The sequence below is a fragment of the Polypterus senegalus genome, chromosome 16 (genome assembly GCF_016835505.1).
Source record: "Polypterus senegalus isolate Bchr_013 chromosome 16, ASM1683550v1, whole genome shotgun sequence".
NCBI lineage: Eukaryota > Metazoa > Chordata > Cladistia > Polypteriformes > Polypteridae > Polypterus > Polypterus senegalus.
The window spans coordinates 92553173-92575010 of record NC_053169.1 but is presented as its reverse complement, the minus strand read 5'-3'; the positions used below and the strand labels follow the sequence as shown (position 1 = coordinate 92575010).

General features: G+C 42.8%; 1 long non-coding RNA gene across 1 annotated transcript in view; it reads right to left on the bottom strand.

The window, feature by feature from the left end:
* Positions 1-10440, bottom strand: part of LOC120516696 — an 87629-nt gene extending 77189 nt beyond the window's left edge. The window contains exon 1 of the long non-coding RNA XR_005630889.1: positions 9710-10440. This is a non-coding gene — a long non-coding RNA (uncharacterized LOC120516696). The remainder of the gene's footprint in view (positions 1-9709) is intronic.
* Between the last annotated feature and the right edge of the window lie 11398 nt (positions 10441-21838).

The window sequence follows — 21838 nt, the reverse complement described above, 5'->3', positions numbered from 1 at the left end:
TGTCCCAAGTAAAATTAACACAAAAGTATAGAGAATGCGCCAAATCCTCATAGATAATAAATGGGCACAGGCTGTGGACCCAGGACTTTGTGGATCCACAAGTCAGCAGCACTTGCCACTGTGCCACCCCAGTTAAAAACAAAGTAAATTCTGTTCACTTCCACTTATTCATATAATGTGCAGTTCCATTTAAAAACCTTGAGCTGTGTGTCTTAAATAACAGACCTCGCCAGAGCTCTCAAGTTAAAAGTAGCCAAGCTGTAAGAAAAGAAAACCTAAAACTTTAAAATTGTTAGACGTATAGTAAAAATGAGTGTCCTCAGAGAGAGAGATAGATAGATAGATAGATAGATAGATAGATAGATAGATAGATAGATATGGATATATATAGATATAGATATGGATATATGTATATATACAGTATATCTATACAGTGCATCCAGAAAGTATTCACAGCGCATCACTTTTTCCACATTTTGCTATGTTACAGCCTTATTCCAAAATGGATTAAATTCATTTGTTTCCTCAGAATTCTACACACAACACCCCATAATGACAACGTGAAAAACGTTTACTTGAGGTTTTTGCAAATTTATTAAAAATAAAAAAACTGAGAAATCCCATGTCCATAAGTATTCACAGCCTTTGCTCAATACTTTGTCGATGCACCTTTGGCAGCAATTCCAGCCTCAAGTCTTTCTGAATATGATGCCACAAGCTTGGCACACCTATCCTTGGCCAGTTTCGCCCATTCCCCTTTTCAGCACCTCTCAAGCTCCATCAGGTAGGATGGGAAGTGTCGGTGCACAGCCATTTTAAGATCTCTCCAGAGATGTTCAATCGGATTAAAGTTTGGGCTCTGGCTGGGCCACTCAAGGACATTCACAGAGTTGTCCTGAAGCCACTCCTTTGAGATCTTGGCTGTGTGCTTAGGGTCGTTGTCCTGCTGAAAGATGAACTGTCGCCCCAGTCTGAGGTCAGGAGCGCTCTGGAGCAGGTTTTCATCCAGGATGTCTCTGTACATTGCTGCAGTCATCTTTCCCTTTATCCTGACTAGTCTCCCAGTTCCTGCCACTGAAAAACATCCCCACAGCATGATGCTGCCACCACCATGCTTCACTGTAGGGATGGTGCCTGGTTTCCTCCAAACGTCACGCCTGGCATTCACACCAAAGAGTTCAATCTTTCCTTATATATATAGATATATATATAAATATATATATATATATATACACTGCTCACAAAAATTAAAGGAACACTTTTTTATTGGGCCTGGCATGAAATCAATTAAACCTGTCTGATAATTTTCTGGTTGGTTAAGCAGCTGAGGTCATTGTTAATCACTTTCAGCTGTATTGGTGTTCATGGACTTAACGACAGGTGCACTAAAGTGGCAACAATTAGAAAACCCTCAAAACAGGACTGGTTTTACATGTGGAGGTCATTTCAAGTTTCTCCCTCTTGATCTTTTTTGGCTGGTTTACCACTCGTGCTAGTTTTGGCTTGAGTAATTATCTCTACTGGCAGTATAAGGCGATTCCTTAACCCTACAGAAGTTGCACTGGTTGTCCAACTTCTCCAGGATGGCACATCCACACGTGCTGCAGCAAGAAGGTTTAATGTGTCTCCCAGCACAATCTCCAGAACATGGAGATTTCAGGAGACTGGCTGTTATTCTCAGAGAGCTGGACAGGGCCGTAGAAGGTCCTCAACCCATCAGCCGGACCGATACCTGCTCCTTTGTGCAAGGCGGAACAGGCTGAGCATTGCTCGTGCCCTACAGAATGACCTCCAGAGGGCCACTGATGTGAATGTCTCTACCCAAACAATCAGGAACAGACTTCATGAAGATGGCCTGAGGGCCCGACGTCTTGTAGTGGGCCCTGTGCTCACTGCCCAGCACCGTGGAGCTCGACTGGCATTTGCTCAAGAACACCAGAATTGGCAAGTCCGCCACTGGCCTGTACTTTTACAGACGAGAGCAGGTTCACCCTGAGCAGCCGTGATAGACGTGAAAGAGTCTGGAGAAGACAAGGAGAACGATATGCTGCCTGCAACGTCGTTCAATATGACAGGTTTGGTGGTGGGTCAGTGATGGTCTGGGGAGGTATATCCATGGAGGGACGCACAGACATCTACTGCGTAGGAAATGGTGCTCTGACTGCCATAAGGTATCGAGATGAAATCCTTGAACCCATTGTAAGACCCTACGCTGGTGCAGTAGGTCCTGGTTTCCTCCTAATGCACGACAATGTCCGGCCTCATGTGGCAAGAGTATGCAGGCAGTACCTGGAGGATGAAGGAATTGAAACAATTGAATGGCCTTCACGATCCCCTGACTTAAACCCAATAGAACATCTGTGGGACATTATGTTTCGGTCCATTAGGCGCGCCAGGTTGCTCCTCAGACTGTACAACAGCTCAGGGATGCCCTCATACAGATCTGGGAGGAAATGCCACAAGACACCATCCGTTGTCTCATTAGGAGCATGCCCCGATGTTGTCAAGCATGCATACAAGCTCGTGGGGGCCACACAAGATACTGAAAAGCATTTTGAGTAGCAGAAATTACGTTTTTGAAAAATGGACTAGCCTGCCACATCTTCATTTCACTCTGATTTTAGGGTGTCTACACAATTGAGCCCTCTGTAGGCAGAAAACTTTTATTTCCATTAAAAGACTTGTCGTTATTTGTATAGATATCCAACTTCATATTGAGATCTGATGTATCTAATGTGTTTCTTTAAAGTGTTCCTTTAATTTTTGTGAGCAGTGTATATGGACATATATATATATAGATATATAGATATAGATATATATAGATATATAGATATAGATATATATAGATATATAGATATAGATATAGATATAGATATATATTGTGACGTCCCTTCGAATAAACTCACTCAGGAGCCGCTTGTCCGTGGAAGTCTTCCAAATGCCGACTGGCTTTTTATTGAATATGCCGAGATATAAACGGTGCCCTACCGCCGCCCGTTGTCTGGGTCACAGAGACACCTCCAAAATAACAAAGACAAATCATCTTCGTCCTATCTACCTCTCTTAAACCGTTCACTTCCTTTTACCACCTGATGCTGTCCTCCTTTTTGCTCCAGCCTCCCCAACTACCACTTCTGGCCACCCCCTCCCCTTTTCATCACGCACCGTTAATTAACCCGGATCCCTGTCACTCAACTCTCTCTCTCTCTCTCTCTCTAGGGAGGTGCCCCAAGCCCTTACAGTGTTCCCCCAAGACTCCACCCTAACACTGCTTCCATTCCCTACAGCCCATGCAATGGCAAGACACGTCACAATATATATACAGTAGATATATATATATAGAGATATATATATATAGAGATATATATATATATATATAGAGAGAGAGAGAGAGAGAGAGAGAGAGATATATAGATATATATATATATTGATATATATTGATATATATATAGATATAGATATATATATATATATAGATATATATATATAGATATATATATATATATAGATATATATATACACACATATATATTATATTTAGAATCTCTTCATAAAACAAGCATTTTAAATATTTACACAATGCTGCTTGTCAACCCACTGCAACTGAGAAAGATAAGGTGTGATTTAATAGCGGAGAATTCTTCCCCAAAGAAAAATAAGTACACTAAAAAAAACAATGAAAGTTTCCAAATAATCACTGTTCTCTGAACATTCTGAATTTTATAAAATGTTGCCAAAAATGGACTAACAAATACCAGGTGTGCTTATTTGCAGAAGTAACATGCTACTTGTGGTAAAATCTAGCAACTTGCGGCTTCACTGATTCAGCTAACAAAAGTACTGTGCATATAATAAATATGTGTGTGTGTGTGTGTGTGTGTGGGTACTGCATATAGATATACAGTTTATATACACCGCCGGTCACAGGGTTCAGGACAATTAGTTTTTTTCCGATTTTATGGAAATGCACCCAGTTTAGTGTCTTAATGTCTCATGAAATCAATCAAGGCATAGAAAAAATAAACAATGGCAAATAAAAAGTAAGTCAATGAATCATTAAGTGTATAAAATTGTATTCACCTTTTGCTGATCTAACAGCCAGACCGAGGTAACTGTTTGGATTCAGAATGCCAGTCACTCTGTGCAAGTCACCAACTCTTCCTCCAGGCCATCACACCTTCTCCTCCTCCATGTTGACAGTTGGTGTCACACACTGAGGGCTCATCCTGTCACCAACTTGGCGGTGTACAAACGAACCCAAGATTTCCAATTTGGATTCATCGGTCCATAAGACTTTCTGCCCAGCTTGCAGTAGTCCACAGCCGCTATTATAAGGCTTATGGTGTCCTTTAAGGAATGGCTTTCTTCCTGCCACTTGCCCTGTCAGACCTGCAGCACAAAGTCTCCTCTTCACACTACAAACTGACACTTGCTTTTCTCGACGCGCGCTGTTAAGCTGATATGCTATGAGGCGCCTGTGGTCACATGAGCTGGTGACCCTCAGAAAACTTGTCTTTTGATTGGCTTGTGACTTTGTCTCTCTTCCTATCAGAGTTTCCTTCAGATTCCAGTTTCCTTTGGATTGTGCACGACATACCACTGGATTACTCTTAATAAAAGGCCTACATGTCTGAGGGTAATAATGGTCTAATTTCATTTGTTCATTTCCGTTTTCTTGCCATTATCACTGGGATATTGTCCAAGTGCTACTTCAGAGGGTGTAATAACACCGTTGTCTGTTCTAACTCTGCTTTAAGACACCAGGAGGCTTTTAAGCAACCAAAAGACATTACGACACCTGTGCAAATGTTTGCTTCAACTTGCAAGGCTTCATTGACTTGAATTGCTGCACAACATCTGTAGGTTGCATTCTATTAGCTGTTCTCTGATGATAGCCCATTTGTAATATTCTAACATTTTTATCAGTTTTTTCCTAACCTAAACTTTAATTTTAAAGCTCTGGCAGTTTACTGCTTACGTTTCATCATCTTAGGTCATTTATTACTTTTCAACTGGTTAAACCGAAAGAAAAACTGAAAACACTGAAGAGGTGTTGTAAAACTTTTGACCGGTAGTGTGTATGTGTGTATGTGGTGGCGGATTGTCTTCATGGAAGATGGAGTTCGGCACAACCCTGTTGGGTCCTGTAAGTGCCACCAAGGGGCTGCTGCAAGGATTACGGAGCCCTACTTTGTTGGGCTACCACCTCACACTAACAGGCCACCGGAAGTACTCCCGGGTGCAGGATAAAAGGAGCTGGAAGGAAGAGGGATGAAGTTTACTGGAAGAGGAGCAGTGGAGGCAGAAGGACAGAGACAGATTAAAAGTGATGAAGAAAAGTACTGACTGCTTTACTTGTACTGTGTTGGAAAGGTGGGAATCAGTTGGGAAGCATTTCCCACAGCAGAATAAAGCCTGTATTGTGCTTGTGATCTTGTGTCTTTGTCTTTCTGTGTCTGGTTTGAAGAATTGGTGTGCCCCATATATATGCACGCGCACACACACACACACACACACACACACACACACACACATATATATATGTAATATAATACGATACCGTGGCTGTCCATTTGTCTGTCCGGGATTTTAAATCACCCGTAGCTCGCAAACCGTTTGACCGATTGACCTGAAATTTGGTACACTTTGAGCTACTTTTCGTATGAAAATGAGCTATATAAATAAATGTTGTTGTTGTTGTACACATATACTACGTGACATCTACTGTCCACTTTCAGGGTGATGATTGATTGCCAAGGTTATTCCTGATTTTATTTTATTTTATCGTAGAATCATCTCTCGGCAGCAGCTTGCATTGTGCATGCGTTTGGGCGCCGTTCTCATCCCTACCACCCTCGCCATCACTTCCCAAACCTCTTTACATCTTAAATCATTCTTGAGGCAGATTAAAGACTTTTAAAAAAATTAAGGAAAACATACATTACTAATTGCAACACAAACACTGACTTAATCAGTTTTAACGCAAAAAGATGCCAACGAAAGAAGAGAAGAAGCAGGCTACTAGGGTGGAGAAAAGAAGAGCTGCTCAGGAAGCAGCAAGCGCATTAACCTCTGAGCAAATGAATACTAAATGTACAGAGAAAGACGATAAGAGCTAGCAATGCTCAAGTCAAGTGAATTCTGCAGCGCGACATTACTGGTATATATATATATATATATATATATATATATATATATATAATTTAACATGGCCTTCTCAGAACTTCACCGTAATTAAAATCCTGATACTCTGTATATCCAACTCATTATAATAACTATTCATGGTGGCTCTAAAAACTGTACTAACCCCTACTCTCTCTTCTGTTTCCTTTTCCGGTGTCCCAAGCCACCACCATCAACTCAAAGCATTGTGATGTTCCAACAATGATGGATGGATTAAAAGCCAGAAGTCTGTATGACCATCAACATCTAGTGACTTCATGCGAACCCTAACTACAAAGACGACTGTTTCATTTATGTGAGTTGACTGCCCAGAGGGGACTAGGTGGTCTAATGGTCTGGAATCCCTGCAGATTTTATTTTTTTCTCCAGCTGTCTGGAGTTTTCTTTTGTTTTTTCTGTCCACTGGACCACCTTACTCCTTTTCTATGTTAACTAATGTTGTCTTCTTTTAATTTCTTTCTTTTCCTTCATTATGTAAAGCACTTTGAGCTACTTTTTGTATGAAAATGTGCTATATAAATAAATGTTGCTGTTATATGGAATATGTAATTAGATATGTAATATACAGTATCTAATGGTAATTCCACCCCGAGTCAAGGGTTGGTGCTGTCACCTAATGCCTCTCCTTTCCTTTTGCCTCCAGACCCAAGGAACAACAATGAGAAGATCACTGATGTCACTTCCAAACTGAATCTGCCTCTTCCTGCTAACAAACTTAAATGAGCCGCCAACAAGATGGCAGCCAGTCGTGCAAAAGACTTCTCAATACGCCAGCTGTCACCATAGTTTTCTACAAAGCCATCCATCCATCCATCCATTTTCTAACCCGCTGAATCCGAATACAGGGTCACGGGGGTCTGCTGGAGCCAATCCCAGCCAACACAGGGCACAAGGCAGGAACCAATCCTGGGCAGGGTGCCAACCCACCGCAGTTTTCTACAAAGCTTTTTCAGTTATACAGGGTTCGCCATTGGTGCCCCAAGTCTTCATCTTTGCGTGTGTGTGCCTTTCTTTCTCACAATACGCAGTATTATAGGCACCACAGGGGACAATATTGTCAGATATACAGAGTAGAGTGAAATTCTTACTTGTGTGTGTTAATCAATATGCAACATGTCTCCTATGTCATAATTACACGGTATCGCAGTTTCTGAGCTCTGACTTGTAATGTTTCAACTTCCCACTTCAGTGTATTCACATCAGTTTCCGGTTTGACTTTTCTGAGAAATGCGAGGTGGCTGTTGATTTGTTACTTGGTCTTCAAAAAGCAGAAAGGCAGTCGATCGAGTGCATATTTAATCATGAAGGTGACTTGGGTGATGTGATTTTTTCCAAGCACCATGGGAGATTTTCAAGAGACAGCAATGATCAGGTTTTTCAACATTGTTCCCCGTGGACGGACTGTTAATTAGTGACATTACATTGAACTGCTGAGGCGGCCATGAGAAAGCATCAACAAAAAAACTTCCAGAGAAGTGATGAATCCATGACACCCCACATTATCAGTCAAACGGATTTTGATCAAAAAACACCGTTGCCGTTGCTGTGCACTCTGGGTATTCACCGAATCACGTCCCCTGGGACTTGTTTTTTGTTGCAGAATATTAAAATTGAGAATGAAGGGGTTGCTACCATGGAAGAAATCCAGGAAAAAAAAAATGCAGGGGTCTCTAGACACAGTAAGAGAAGATGAGTACAGGAAATGTTTCTAGGAATCGGAGAAGCGCTGGGACAAGGAGAGCATTTCAAAGGTGGTTGAAAGGGAAATACTGTGGCTTTTATAATAAAGGATTTTTTTTTTTAACAATTCCAGGAATTTTTGGGCCCCACCTCGTATGGTATAACATAAAATCCTCAGACCTGCTTACTCAAATCAGGCAACACCTGCTGCAAGGCAGAAACCAGCACTGGAGAGGAACACACCCATACTCTCTACTACTAGGGGCTAAGTTGGAACTAAGTGGCATACCCAGAGGAAACATCATGGGGACATGGAGAGAACACTGCAGACGCCACACAGAAACCAGGACACTGGATTTGTAAGGGAGTAGCACTAAACATTATGCCACCTTGCCTTCAAGGACAGCCTGCCCACGGGAAACCACCTGAAAATGGCAAAGAAGTTCCTTGGAGGAACGCTAATTGAACTTGGTGGGTTCATACGCTGGTGAAGAAGGGGCGCTATAAACACCACAAGAGATCCAGCATCTAAACTGAGCTGCTGGGGTCACTGGGTGCTTGAAACAATAATTATTGTTTATCCAAGGTGGCTAATAACATTTGAGATACAATTAGTTATATTTTTTTAATCGGAGGACGGGCAAGTGAAGTGACTTGCTCAGGGTGGCACAGAGTCAGTAGCAGGATTTGAAACCACAGACCTCAAGGTTTACGCCACACCGCAAGCATAATAAAAGTGGCTCCGAAATTCCTGTGAAAAATGATTATACAGGATACGTGCATATTCACTTTAGTTGAATCTGGCAGATCAATGTCGCCAGCCTGCCAGTGCGTGTCTGTGCCTGCTCCGCTGACGTAGCTTTCACGCATTTCACGCTGATGATTATGCAATGGGAAAGCACAAAATAAATAAATAAATAAATAAATAAAAATTACCAATGGATCCTGAGAGACGGGAGACACCCGATCCCCAGTCCAGCGTGCTAGAATGGATGTGTGCGTGTCCGAAGGCGTATGCACCGTACTGATGACACTTATTCTACTACATTTAGGGAACGAAAAAAAAAAATAGAAGTCGACCCGGCATGTTATGCGTGCACATCCTTCAAATCTGATGGCATGCAGAACCCCCTGTTAACCCCCTTCCTGTAGTCAAACACGTCATGGAACATTCCCGGAACGGGCCAACGTTCCACCCACCTACTTTCACACACACACGCGCACGAAAGCACACACACACACATATTATATATAAAAAATATATATATATATATATATATATATATATATATATATATATATATATATATATATATATACACACACACACACACACACACACACAGATATATGTGCACGAGCACGCGCGCGTAAGAGCGGCACCCCCTCCCAGCGTTTAGCCGGTGCACGCACGCGCAAGATCAAATGCCGCCGCTACCGGTGACCGCGCGCTGCTACTGGGGACTGTGACATCCCAAATCAAAGGTCCGCCTGGCAATGCAGAAGCATGCACTACGCTGACGGGAGCTCCGCATTGGGGTTTATTGCTGTATTATTACTATTATTACTATTATTTTTATTATTATTATTGGCTCAGGTTAAGAAGTGCCGCCCGAGTTCCTGCATCTCGCCCGCAGCCTCTTATCACCAAGGCAGCTATGCAAATTCCTCAGGATGTTACGCAACGACGCTAATCTGCATGCAAGCGGCTGGGTATTCCCCATCTATCCCAATAACCTGGCAAACATCGGTGCTCGGCCACTAGATGCCATGTCACTCGCCTTCCTCGAACAGTTTCAAAAGAAAAGACACAACAGCGACCAAAACAAATAAGCGCAGTGCTTACCATTTCGTCACATTTGCGTTAAGCGCTTTCGTGCTCAGCCGGTTGCATGATCCAGGCGCGCACACTGTCAGCCTTCCTCTTACGAGCTAAACTCACAGCGAAGTGACAGATGACAGGCACGAGGCTGCCCACAACTAGCCCCCCACAAAAATTGAGAGGATCCTCCTGTCCGCGCTGCGGATCCGATAAAAGTGCTTTTGCCCTCTGAAAGGAAGGCAGGGCTGTTCGTGGGTGGAAACCCGCTGCGAAGTTTTTTTGGATAAAGCCAGAGTTCAGAGGCAGCCTGTGATCTGGAGACAGACAGGGTTATTCCTGGCACCACTTCCCAGAATAGAAAAAAACGGAGCCTGTCGGTGACGTCATCGGATCCCCCCAGCGCGTCCCAGAGTGAGGCTGAACTGTCGAAGCCGGTCCGCGCGTGCGAGAGAGAGAGAGAGAGAGAGAGAGAGAGAGAGAGAGAGAGAGAGAGAGGGGGGAGGGGCGTGGCCCCAGAAGCTTTCCCCCGGAACTAGCTGGGAACTCCCTCGGAGCGGCGGCGCCTTCACGAACTGTCAAAGCGGACGCGAAGTGATCGACAGAGGACAGCGAGGGTCCTGGAGCACCACGACAAAGCGAAAGTATACGTGGAGCCCTTCTTGTTTTTAAATTCCTTATTGACAGGTAGACAGACAACGACGGTATTGTATTTGGAGGCCATCTCCTGGTATTACATTTGTGCAAACGTGCTCAGTTTCGCCCCTCTTTACGTACTGCAGCCATCACAAACCGAGCCTAACCAAGATATTCAGATGCTGTCCGCAAAAAAGCCTTCCTGTACACCATCCTGGTGATTTTTAATTTAGTCAGGGATCCCAAGTGAATAGGCCTTTGAGGCCCTGACAAGGCATTGGTCCCCTTCTTCAGCAACCTTTGACACCGGCTATCATGGGCAGAGTTTAAGAAGCCTGGCCCCCATAAAAGATGCTCTATGTTAGAAGTGTTGTCATCCGTTCTATAGAATATGGAATCGTCCTGTAATTAGAATGTAAATGACGTGTTCAACTGCCATACATATCATGCTTTAAGCTGACTGACGTTAAAACTCCAAACCCCATAGCATCAGGCTGGGTTAGTTTCTTATTTCTCCACTTTAAAGGTATGTTAGTAAAATAAGTTTCAAATAAATGGGTATTATTTCCTCATTTGTTTTTAGGCCACAGTTACTGTGGCCTTAATAAAAGGATAAGTGTTTGTCTATCTCTGTGTCTGTCTGGTAGCTAGGGTTAGGAAGAAGATTTTTAAAATTGGTGAAACATGTGTAAGAGACAAAAAATATCTAAAATGATAATAAAAATACCAAATAAGGGACTAAAAATCTAAATATTTTTCTTATGCGGTTATCCAAAATTATATGCTGCCAACAGCATCGTGCTAGTGACTTTCTTGAATTCGCTCGAGTAGTGGTAACGAGCTTTATAGCTGTAATGCTAATGATACGTAACTCTGTGTGCTAGGCAATGGATAAGGGAAAATACAATAAATTGACACGCATGTCAGGATTCTAAAGCCCTCATTTGACTAAGTTAGAGTCGCTAAACTAGTCCAATAAGGTAGCGACGACCACTGCATTTTCCCAGCAAAACACTTCGACTATAAGAGAGGTCAGTTCGATGACAGATGCCGAAAGGAAGCAATAAAAACAGGTGTCTCGGTTTGAAAAGGCCACCTAGAGAGAAAAATTATCGGGTAAGCTTTATTATATTACACTTTGAGAGGCTGATGAATGAAGAGAACGAGAGAGAGCAGAGGTTGGATGATATGGAGATAGTGAATTAGGAAGTACAACGGATTAGCAGGGAGGAAGTAAGGACAGCTTTGAAGAGAATGAAAAATGGAAAGGCTGTTGGTCCAGAAGACATACCTATGGAAGCATGGAGGTGTTTAGGAGAGATGGCAGTGGAGTTTTTAACCAGATTGTTTAATGGAATCTTGGAAAGTGAGAGGATGCTTGAGGAGTGCAGAAGAAGTGTACTGGTGCAGATATTTAAGAATAAGGGGGATGTGCAGGACTGCAGTAACTACAGGGGAATAAAATTGATGAGCCACAGCCTGAAGTTATGGGAAAGAGTACTTGAAGCTAGGTTAAGAAGTGAGGTGATGATTAGTGAGCAGCAGGAAGGTTTCATGCCAAGAAAGAGCGCCACAGATAAAATGTTTGCTCTGAGGATGTTGATGGAGAAGTTTAGAGAAGGCCAGAAGGAGTTGCATTGAGTCTTTGTGGGCCTGGAGAAAGCATATGACAGGGTGACAGGAGAGGAGCTGTGGTATTGTATGAGGAAGTCGGGAGTGGCAGAGAAGTACATAAGAGTTGTACAGGATATGTACGAGGGAAGTGTGACTGTGGTGAGGTCTGTGGTAGGAGTGACAGATGCATTCAAGTTGGAGGTGGGATTACATCAGGGATCGGCTCTGAGCCCTTTCTTATTTGCAATCGTGATGGACAGGTTGGCAGACGAGATTAGACAAGAGTCCCCGTGGACTGTGATGTTTGCTGATGACATTGTGATCTGTAGGAATAGTAGGGAGCAGGTTGAGGAGACCCTGGAGAGGTGGAGATATGAGAGGAGAGGAATGAAGGTCAGTAGGAACAAGACAAAATACATGTGTGTGAATGAGCGGGAGGTCAGTGGAATGGTGAGGATGAGGGAGTAGAATTGGCAAAGGTGGAGGAGTTTAAATACTTGGAATCAACAGTACAGAGTAATGGGGATTGTGGAAGAGAGGTGAAAAAGAGAGTGCAGGCAGGGTGGAGTGGGTAGAGAAGAGTGTCAGGAGTGATTTGTGACAGACGGGTATCAGCAAGAGTGAAAGGGAAGGTCTACAGGATGGTAGTGAGACCAGCTATGTTATATGGACTGGAGACGGTGGCACTGACCAGAAAGCAGGAGACAGAGCTGGAGGTGACAGAGTTAAAGATGTTGAGATCTGCATTGGGTGTGACGAGGATGGACAGGATTAGAAATGAGGATATTAGAGAGTCAGCTCAGGTGGGACAGTTGGGAGACAAAGTCAGAGAGGCGAGATTGCGTTGGTTTGGACATGTGCAGAGGAGAGATGAGGGGTATATTGGGAGAAGGGTGCTAAGGATAGAGCTGCCAGGTAACTGGAACAGAGGAAGGACTAAGATAAGGTTTATGGGTGTAGTGAGAGAGAACGTGCAGGTGATGGGGGTAACAGAGCAAGATGACGAGGACAGGAAGAAGATGATCGGCTGTGTCGACCTCTAATGGGAGCAGCCAAAAAAAAGTCTATGGGAGGTTCTTACAACCCTCACAAGTTGAATTGAATTGCTATATTCTAACTACTTTTTGCTCCTCTGACTACAGATTAGTCTCAGTTAGTGACCTGCCTTGCATGGTAAGGCATGGAGGGCACATGGTTTTAAACTGTGCCTTAATGTGCCCGATAGTATGTGACGCAACACACTCTATTGAACGAGCAGCGCCGTATTTTTATAGCGTACTGAAGGCAAAGTAAAGCATCTTTAAGTATAGAAAAGACAAGAAAAGCTAAGTTTATAGAAAAACCATTTTTCCCCCTTTTATTTTGTCTTATTCTACATGCGTAACAACCTTTTTTCTTTATTCTCATGTTTGAATTTTCACTAAATCTTTTAAAATAAACTTAGGGACTGAGAGATTTCTTTTGGCACGCTTTTATGGCGCTTTTCCACTGCATAGTACGGCACGGCACGACACGGTTCAGTTCAGCTCACTTTTGGGGCGTTTTCCACTGGGAACAGTACCTGGTACCTGGTCCTTATTTTAGTACCACCTCAGCCGAGGTTCCAAGCGCGCCGAACCGTTACCAAAACGTGACGTGTAAACTCTGCTGGTCACTGATTGGCCGGAGAAAATCGTCATCACTGCGTCACTGGCTATTCTTTTCTTTAAAGGTACACACACGCGGAAGTTTGTGTTGCGTCTCTCCATCGCTGGACGCAGTTTGTTGCATAAGTGGATGAATGTTTCTTCAGACATTCGAAAGTTCTCCAGCCACTGAGTGTTTGTAAAACCGGGAACAATCACATCCCACCACTCTGAGACACGGTTAAATGTCCAAACAGATGGTCTGTTGTGGCGACTTTTTTGCAAAATGTGGAAGATCTGTAATATACAGAATCAGCATTTTAATATTACACTGGCAGTTAAGTTCATTTTATGCTTTGCAACAGTGATAAAAGTTAGCTAGTGATGTGCTTTTTTTAGATGCTTACCCTTGCGCGTCGTCGAGCTAAAGTGTTGTCGTTGTCTGCGTCTGCGTGTTGTAAAAGTTCCACGGTGTCACGGCAGTAGAGGCGGTGCTACTATAACGACACGTGAATAATCCCGCCCACTCTAAAGCGGTACTAAACTGCAGTCAAACGCAAACCGAGCCGAACTGAGCCGAACCAAGGTGAGCTGTACTGAACCGTGCTGTGCCGTACTATGCAGTGGAAAAGCGCCTTTAGTCTGTACTTGATCCTGCCTTACTCACCAGTAGCTACAGAAAATTTTACACACTTACCGTATATACTCGCGTATAAGTCGGGTCTCGAAACCCGAATAATCGATCATAAAATCAGACCCCGACTTGTACGGCCATTCAAAAATATGACACTTAATTTTTTTTTTTACTTCTTGCCTCCTCCAATCTCGCACCAGTTTCTCAGACACATCGAATTTTGTTGCAGCAGCGCAGTTACCAATTTCTTTCGCCACTTCAATGACTTTTCATTTAAAACCAGCTTCATATTTTCTTCTGCTCAAACGCTCCATCGTAGATAAGGGATGTTCGTACGATAAAGGTGTATGAGGGTGTGAGATACAAAAAGCACAAATCAGTGCAAACGTCACTTCGGAAAAGTTTGAGTATTACTGTGTGGTCACGTAGGCACAATACATAGCAAATAAAGGCCGTGTACTCCGTGGTTACTCTCTCAGATGGGCGTTAGTATATCATAATCTCTTGGACCAATAGTTGGGCTTTTCCGCATTCCGACATTATAAAATACCGGAAATTATACGGTAAAATCAAGCCCCGACTTATCTGTGGGAGAACTTAAATGTATGTACAGTATTTAAACTTAAAGTTCTGGTTTGTTTAAAGTCACTGCATAAAGAAAAGTTTTACTTACAGACCTTGGGTGGTGAGTAACAAACATTTTTGGTAGTAAAATGCATTGCATTTGTCATTCCAACAGATGGTTCACCACAAACATTAACACTGCTTTAACGAATGCCATGCCACGTGGCATATAACAGAGACATACGCATTGTATGGTGCACTGCAAACCCTAACACTGAAGTCTACTTTGATTACTTGGATTACATCTCACCTTAGGCGGTAGCACAACTAGTTTTTAATAAATCTTTAAACTTTTCTAAAATCCTGTTGACATTTCGGGGTGTTGGGTGATACCTGATTTGGGGAAACATGAATTTCAATCATTTTAGCAGCATAGCAAAATCTGAAAAAAAATTGATAGAGTCTGAATACTTTGTGAATCCACTACATATGTGTGGACAATTGGGACAAAGCAGCCAGGCGTGGGGGGATCTACAGAAAACCTGAGTGGCATTGAGGAGCGGGTGAGGAAGAAGGCAATGCATCTGAGGAGAGAGGTTAGGAGCAGGCACTGATACGACGCATTGCTGCACCCACCACATGACAAACCACCTCCAAATCCCAGATTAGGACCCGAGTGTACCCATGCAACGGGTGACACCTCAGCATCACACTAGTTCAGATGCTGGAGTGCCAATTCTGCCACCATCCCCCAGGTTTTTGAGGGCCTACATGCAGGGCTGGATGCAGATTAACGTCATACCCAAGACAGATGGCGCAATTGCAGGTTAAGGGCCTTGCTCAAGGGCCCAACGAAGTAGAGTCACTTTTGCCGTTTACGGGATTTGAATTGGCAACCTTCCGATTACCAGTGCAGATCCCTAACCTCAGAGCCACCACTCTGCCCAATGTGTCTGCCCACAGAAAAAAAAAAAATGAGCAGCCCTCAGGTGAGCATGCAGACCCCACACTTAATACACCCCCCCAGCCCAGGTACTGTAATGTGGCAGCACCAAATAATGAACCCACCATTCTACAGTACAGTAATAAAAACCCAAATGACAAACTTAAACATCACTTGCAGATGGGAGTCACACAGGCAGAAAAGAAACTGAGGCTTCTTCAATGTGCAGATGGCACCTCCCTGCAACTTGCAGAAATACTTGCAAAGATAAATTTCCTGTTTGTTTCACAAAACTGGGTTCCTAAAGCACTCACCACTTTTGATGCGGCGGAGAGTTTGCGTGCAGAAGTGGCATGCACCAGATTGGTGCACCCAGCCATCTTCTCCCTTTCGTACAGGAGGATCAGAACTTTCCCACTTCCCCTGTAGAATTTCCAGTAACGGCCATTTTCAGTTCTTGAAGCTATCATCTCGAGTTCCAGAGGTTTTACTCTGTGAAACATTTATGGCGGTAAATGATTTCATCAGATCTCGGCCCAGCCTCCAGAACAACATTCATTGGTGCTAGAAGGTGTGTGAACCCCTTCAGTTCTTCCTCTATTTGTGCATAAATACAACCGAGAAGGCAGTCGGATTTTTATGTAAGTCCTAAACCTAGTTAAGGAGAACCCAATAAAAGAAATGACACACGAACATTACACTTGCTCAGATCCACTGTGACATACTTGCGTGTGAATTATGGTAACTGGTGTAACCCCGTGCAGCCATAACTTCATCTAAATCAGTGATGTCCAACTTGCATTTGCTGCAGGTTTTCATTCTAACTCTTTTCCTAAGCAGTTTTCACTGCTAATTAACTCCTTTCCCCTTCATTTTAATAGCCCTGTTTTTAAGAATTCAGTCCTCTGAATTGATTCATTTCTTTATTAAATGGCAGGCAAACAAAAATGAGCTGTGAAACGAGCCAACGATGACCAGCTAAACTGGGATTTCAAACTCCAACCAGTTTCTTAATGAGAAGCCGATTCTCGCTGTTAATTAAAGCCGTTATTGAATATCAGGACTTGTTGCTGCTCTCGTTCTGCCACTGCAGACTGTTGATTTTCTGTTTTTTTCTAAGACCACCGTCAGGATATTTTGGTGACCTGAGCAGACCAACATGACCGAGACCTTCACCTTTATTTTCAGGTGAGCTGGTCTTGTTTTGTGTCTCATCATCGTTTGAGTCTGAGTCACATCAATTAAAATGAAGGCAAAACAGGTTTATGGGCAGCAAAAATGGCTCACTAATGAAGAAGATGGTTAGAATGAAAACCTGCAACCACTGTGGCCCACCAGGACCGGACTTGGACACCCCTGATCTAAATATTTCCGGTAACTGTTGACCGCTCTCGCACATCAGCTTGGTGGAATATCCGCCCATTCCTCCTTGCAGGGTAGCTTCAACTCAAGGATGTCAATGGTCTTCCTTGCCTGAACTGCCTGCTTCAGGTCCTTCCATGACATTTCTACAGGGTTAAGGTCAGGATTTGGACTTGGTCATTCCAAAGAATGGAATTTCTTCTGCTTTATCCATTCTTTGATGGAACAAACTTGTGCGTTTAGGGTTGTTTTCTTCCTGCATGACCTACTTTAGTCTGTGGAAGGATACCCTCACATTTTCTTGTAGTGTTTGCCAGTACAATTCTGAACTCATAGTCCCATGCATGGTTGCAAGACATCCGGATCTTAGAGGCAGCAAAGCAGGTCCAAACCATCATACTCCTACCACCATGTTTCATAGATGGGATAAAGTTCTTAACGATGGAATGTTAGGGTTTGCTTTTCACCAAACATAACGCTTCTTGTTCAAACCAACAAATTCTATTTTGGACTAATCTCTCCACAGAACAAGGCTTTTGACTTATCCATGGGAATTTAGCAACCTTTAGACCGGTAGCAATATCTGTCTTGGAGAGTGGTGGCTTTCTCCATGCCACCCAGCCATGCACACCACTCTCATCTAACTTTCTCCATGATGGTGGAGTCATGAACAATGACATTAACTAATACAAGAAAGGCCTTCAGAACCTTTGAGGATACCCTGTAGGTCTTTGTGAAGTCTTGAAATATAACACACCTTGGTCTTGATGGGATATTTGTTGGTTCGAACACTCCTGGAGAGGGTATTGAATTTCCTCCACTTGTCCACAATCTACCTGGTGAAATCTTTAGATATTTGTTCGTAACCTCTTTCAGTCTTATGAGCATCAACAGTTTGTCTAACATACTCAGAAAACTGTTCAATTGGTTGAAGTATGGCCCACCTCCACAAACCAGTGTGTGAAGATCAGACTTTGGTAGTGAAGACCCAGATTGATGTTCTTTAAATAGGGCAGGGGGACCCCCCCGCACTTACACCTGGTTGTCATCCCATTAATACGCCGAGAGGGTCACATGCTTTTTATTTATTTTTTTGTCATTGGTTCATTTTCCTCAATAAATAAATGAAGGAATATAATATATTGAAGTCATTTGCTAATTTGGGTTCTTTTTATCCTGTTTTATGACCACTAAAAATCGGAACATTCTAAAGGGTTCACAAACTTTTTAGCACCTCGTGGACTTTGAGACAGCCTGCCCAAAAAGACTAACAGGCCATCATAAACTAAGAGCTTGAGGTTTTTGTGAAGAATGAGAATTGTTAAACAGTAAGTCATTCAGCCTAAATCAATGAACCTGCTAGAATAAGGAGCTAAACTACCAGATAATGTTATTACTAAATGATTTATAGTGTGCTAATACATTTTTTCCTGCTCCTACAATTAAATGTTCGTGACAACAATGCTGGAGGATAACTCAGGTCCTTAGGTTGCTTCAGCGCCACATCAACTACCTTTTAAATATCAAGGACCTGTGACGCAAGGTGTGGCAACCTGCACGTGCCTCCTGTTTATTGGTAATTCGGAGGGCACCGTCCTCTGAAGAAGGCTTAACTGGTATCTGTTGAAAGGGGGATTCTACTCTGCCATTATTGTGTGCACCAGAGCCCCCTGGTGGGCAAAATGTAAAAAATGCTTGGAAATACAAAACTGACAAGCATGGGTGATGGGGTGGACTGCTGAGCTAATCTGAGAAACATTTGATACCTGAAAGTAACATTAAAATTCTGCCTCCCTAACATCAAATTATTATAAAGCAACTGTTTATATATTTATTTTTTAATTAAAAATGCATCTTGTCTCCAGGTACAGTATATGAAAGATAGATAGACAGACACCATATGAAAGACAGAGAGACACTATATGAAAGATAGATAGAGATATACAGACACTACATGAAAGATAAATAGAAAGATAGACACTATATGAAAGATAGACAGACACTGCATGAAAGATAGATAGACAGACACTACTGTATATGAAAGATACACAGACACTATATGAAAGATAGATAGACAGATAGACAGACACTACATGAAAGATAAATAGAAAGATAGACACTATATGAAAGATAGATAGACAGACAGACAAACAGTATATAAAGATAGACAGACACTATATGAAAAACAGATAGACAGATAGAATATGAAACATAGATAGACAGTGTGGCAGGAGGCTGGGGGCCAGACCCAGCCGGGACACCTGGAAGGAGCGGAAGGCAATCTATACGTCCCCCAGGCCACAAGGGGGCAACCGTCCTGGATAGTGAGGGGTCCACAGGGAAGGAGCAGGGAGGCTCAAACCCGTTGGGGCCTTGGCTATCGCCAGGGGGCGCCCCAAGTCTCATAAAACCTGGGAGATCTGCACTTCTGCCACACCTGGGAAGGTGGAGGAAGGACCTTCCATGGACGCCCAGAGTCCTTCCAGGTGCTTATGCGGCACTTCCGCCACACCAGGGAGTGCTGCCGGAAGAGCGTCAGTGAATACCTGGAGTACATCTGGGTGACTATAAAGGGGGCCGCCTTCTTACAGTCAGGGAGCGAGAGTCAGGTGCTGGAGTAGGACGAAGCTCCAGCAACGGAGAGAAGAAAGGCAGCCCACGGATGTTGAAAAGGCCCATAATTTGGGGTGATTGGTGTGGGAACACTGTGGGCCGTGTGGGACTGTGTTGGGGACTTTATTTTAAATAAAAGGGTGTGTTAGACTAGTACCAGGTGTCTGTCTGATGGTGTTCGGACTAGTTCTCACAACAGATAGACAGACACTATATGAAAGACAGATAGACAGACAGATACTATATGAAACATAGATAGACAGATAGAGAGATAGACACTATATGAAAGATTGACAGACAGATAGACATGAAAGGCACTATATAAGAAATAGACAGACAGATAGACATGAAAGGCACTATATAATAGATATAAAGATATGAAAGGCACTATAAGACAGACAGACATACAGGCAGACAGACATGAAAGGCACAATATAAAAATGTCTGAATTTTTTGATGTGTAATTTTAAACTGTGGAGCAGAGGGGCAAATCAAGGAAAAATGTGTCTTTGTCCCAAATATTATGGAGGACACCGTATTTTACCTGTTCACTCAGGGGCTCTTTATCGAATATTTAAATTCAATATTGAAAATATGCAATAATGGAGAAAGTCAGAAAGGAGATGCTGGACTTTGTGTGAGGGAAAGTGTTGGTTTTTGCGTTTTGCTTTTTTGTGTTTTAAAACTTGCACCATAAGCCAGTGAAGGCTGAATGTTTTCAACTGCAGAAAGTGAGGTGATAATCACAGTGTCTGTTGAGTCAAAAGACACACACTACATATAAATTATGAGCCATTTCTTAAAATGTGATGTTTACAAAAGTATAATCCCTTTACTGGTGGTTAACCACATCTGGTAGCAAAGCGAAGGTTTGCTCCTGTGTTTATATGAGTTGGAAACTTGCTGCAAATGTGCAATCACAGAAAGTACTGTGTGCGTATTGTAATATATATAGTGGATTCAGAAAGTATTCAGACCGCTTCATTTTCTGCATACTTTATTGTGTCCTTGACTTCATTTGAAATGAATACATTTGCCGTTTTTCCCCATCAATCTACAGTCAGTACCCCATAATGAGAAAGTGAAAATGTGCTTTCATTCATTTACTGTAAGTGTTCAGATCCTTAATTCAGTACTTTGCAGAAGTTCTTTTTGCAGTAATTCCATCTTTCGAGTCTTTGTTGCAAAATCTCTTCAAGTTTTGCACAGCTGGATTTGGGTGATTTATCCCATTCTTCCTGAGAGATCCTTTCAAGCTCTGTTAGCTTGGAATGGAAGTGTCTGTAAACTGCCATCTGCAGGTCTCTCTACAGATGTTCTATGGGGTTTAAGTCTGGGCTTTGGCTGGACCCCTCAAGTACGCTCACTGACTTGTCCCAAAGCCACTTCAGTGTGGTTGTGGCTGTATGATTTGGGTCATTGTCAAGCTGAAAGGTGAACTGTCACCACAGACTGATGCCATTTGCACTATGGAGGCTTTCATCATGGATCTCTTTGTATGTGGCTGCATTTATACTTCCTTTAATTCTGACCAGTCTCCCTGTTGCCCCTATAGCATGATGCTGCCACTTACATGCTTTACCGTAAGGATGGTATCAGAAAGGTGATGAGCGGTGCCTGATCTTCTCCAGACATTGTGCTTGGAGTTCTGCCCAAAAGGTCAATTTTTGTCTTATTAGACCAGAAGATCATTTTCCTTATGCTATCAGAGTCTTTTAAACCGTCATAAGCCTTTCATTCAAGAGTGGCTACCATAGCTGCTGAAATTGTCTTTCCATCAGGTTCTCCCATCTCAGCAGAGTACTTCTGAAGCTATGTTGGAGGAGTGACCACTGAGTTCTTTCTTGGTCACCTTCCTGACCAAAGCCCATCTTACCCAGTTACTTAGTTTGGTGGGGCATCCAGTTCTAAAAAGAATACTGGTGGTTCCAACGTTCTTCCATTTTACAATTCTTGAGACCACTGTGCTTAAGGAGCACTCCACACTTTGAAATGGTATTATCCCCCTTGCCCTGATCTACGATTCACCACAATTTCATTTTGAAAATCTACACTGAGTCCCCTAGAGTTCATGGCTTGGTTTTTGTCCTAATACGAAGTGTGAATTGTTGGTCTTTCTATGCACAGGTACATTTGTGCCTGTCTAAATAATGTTCAATCAATTT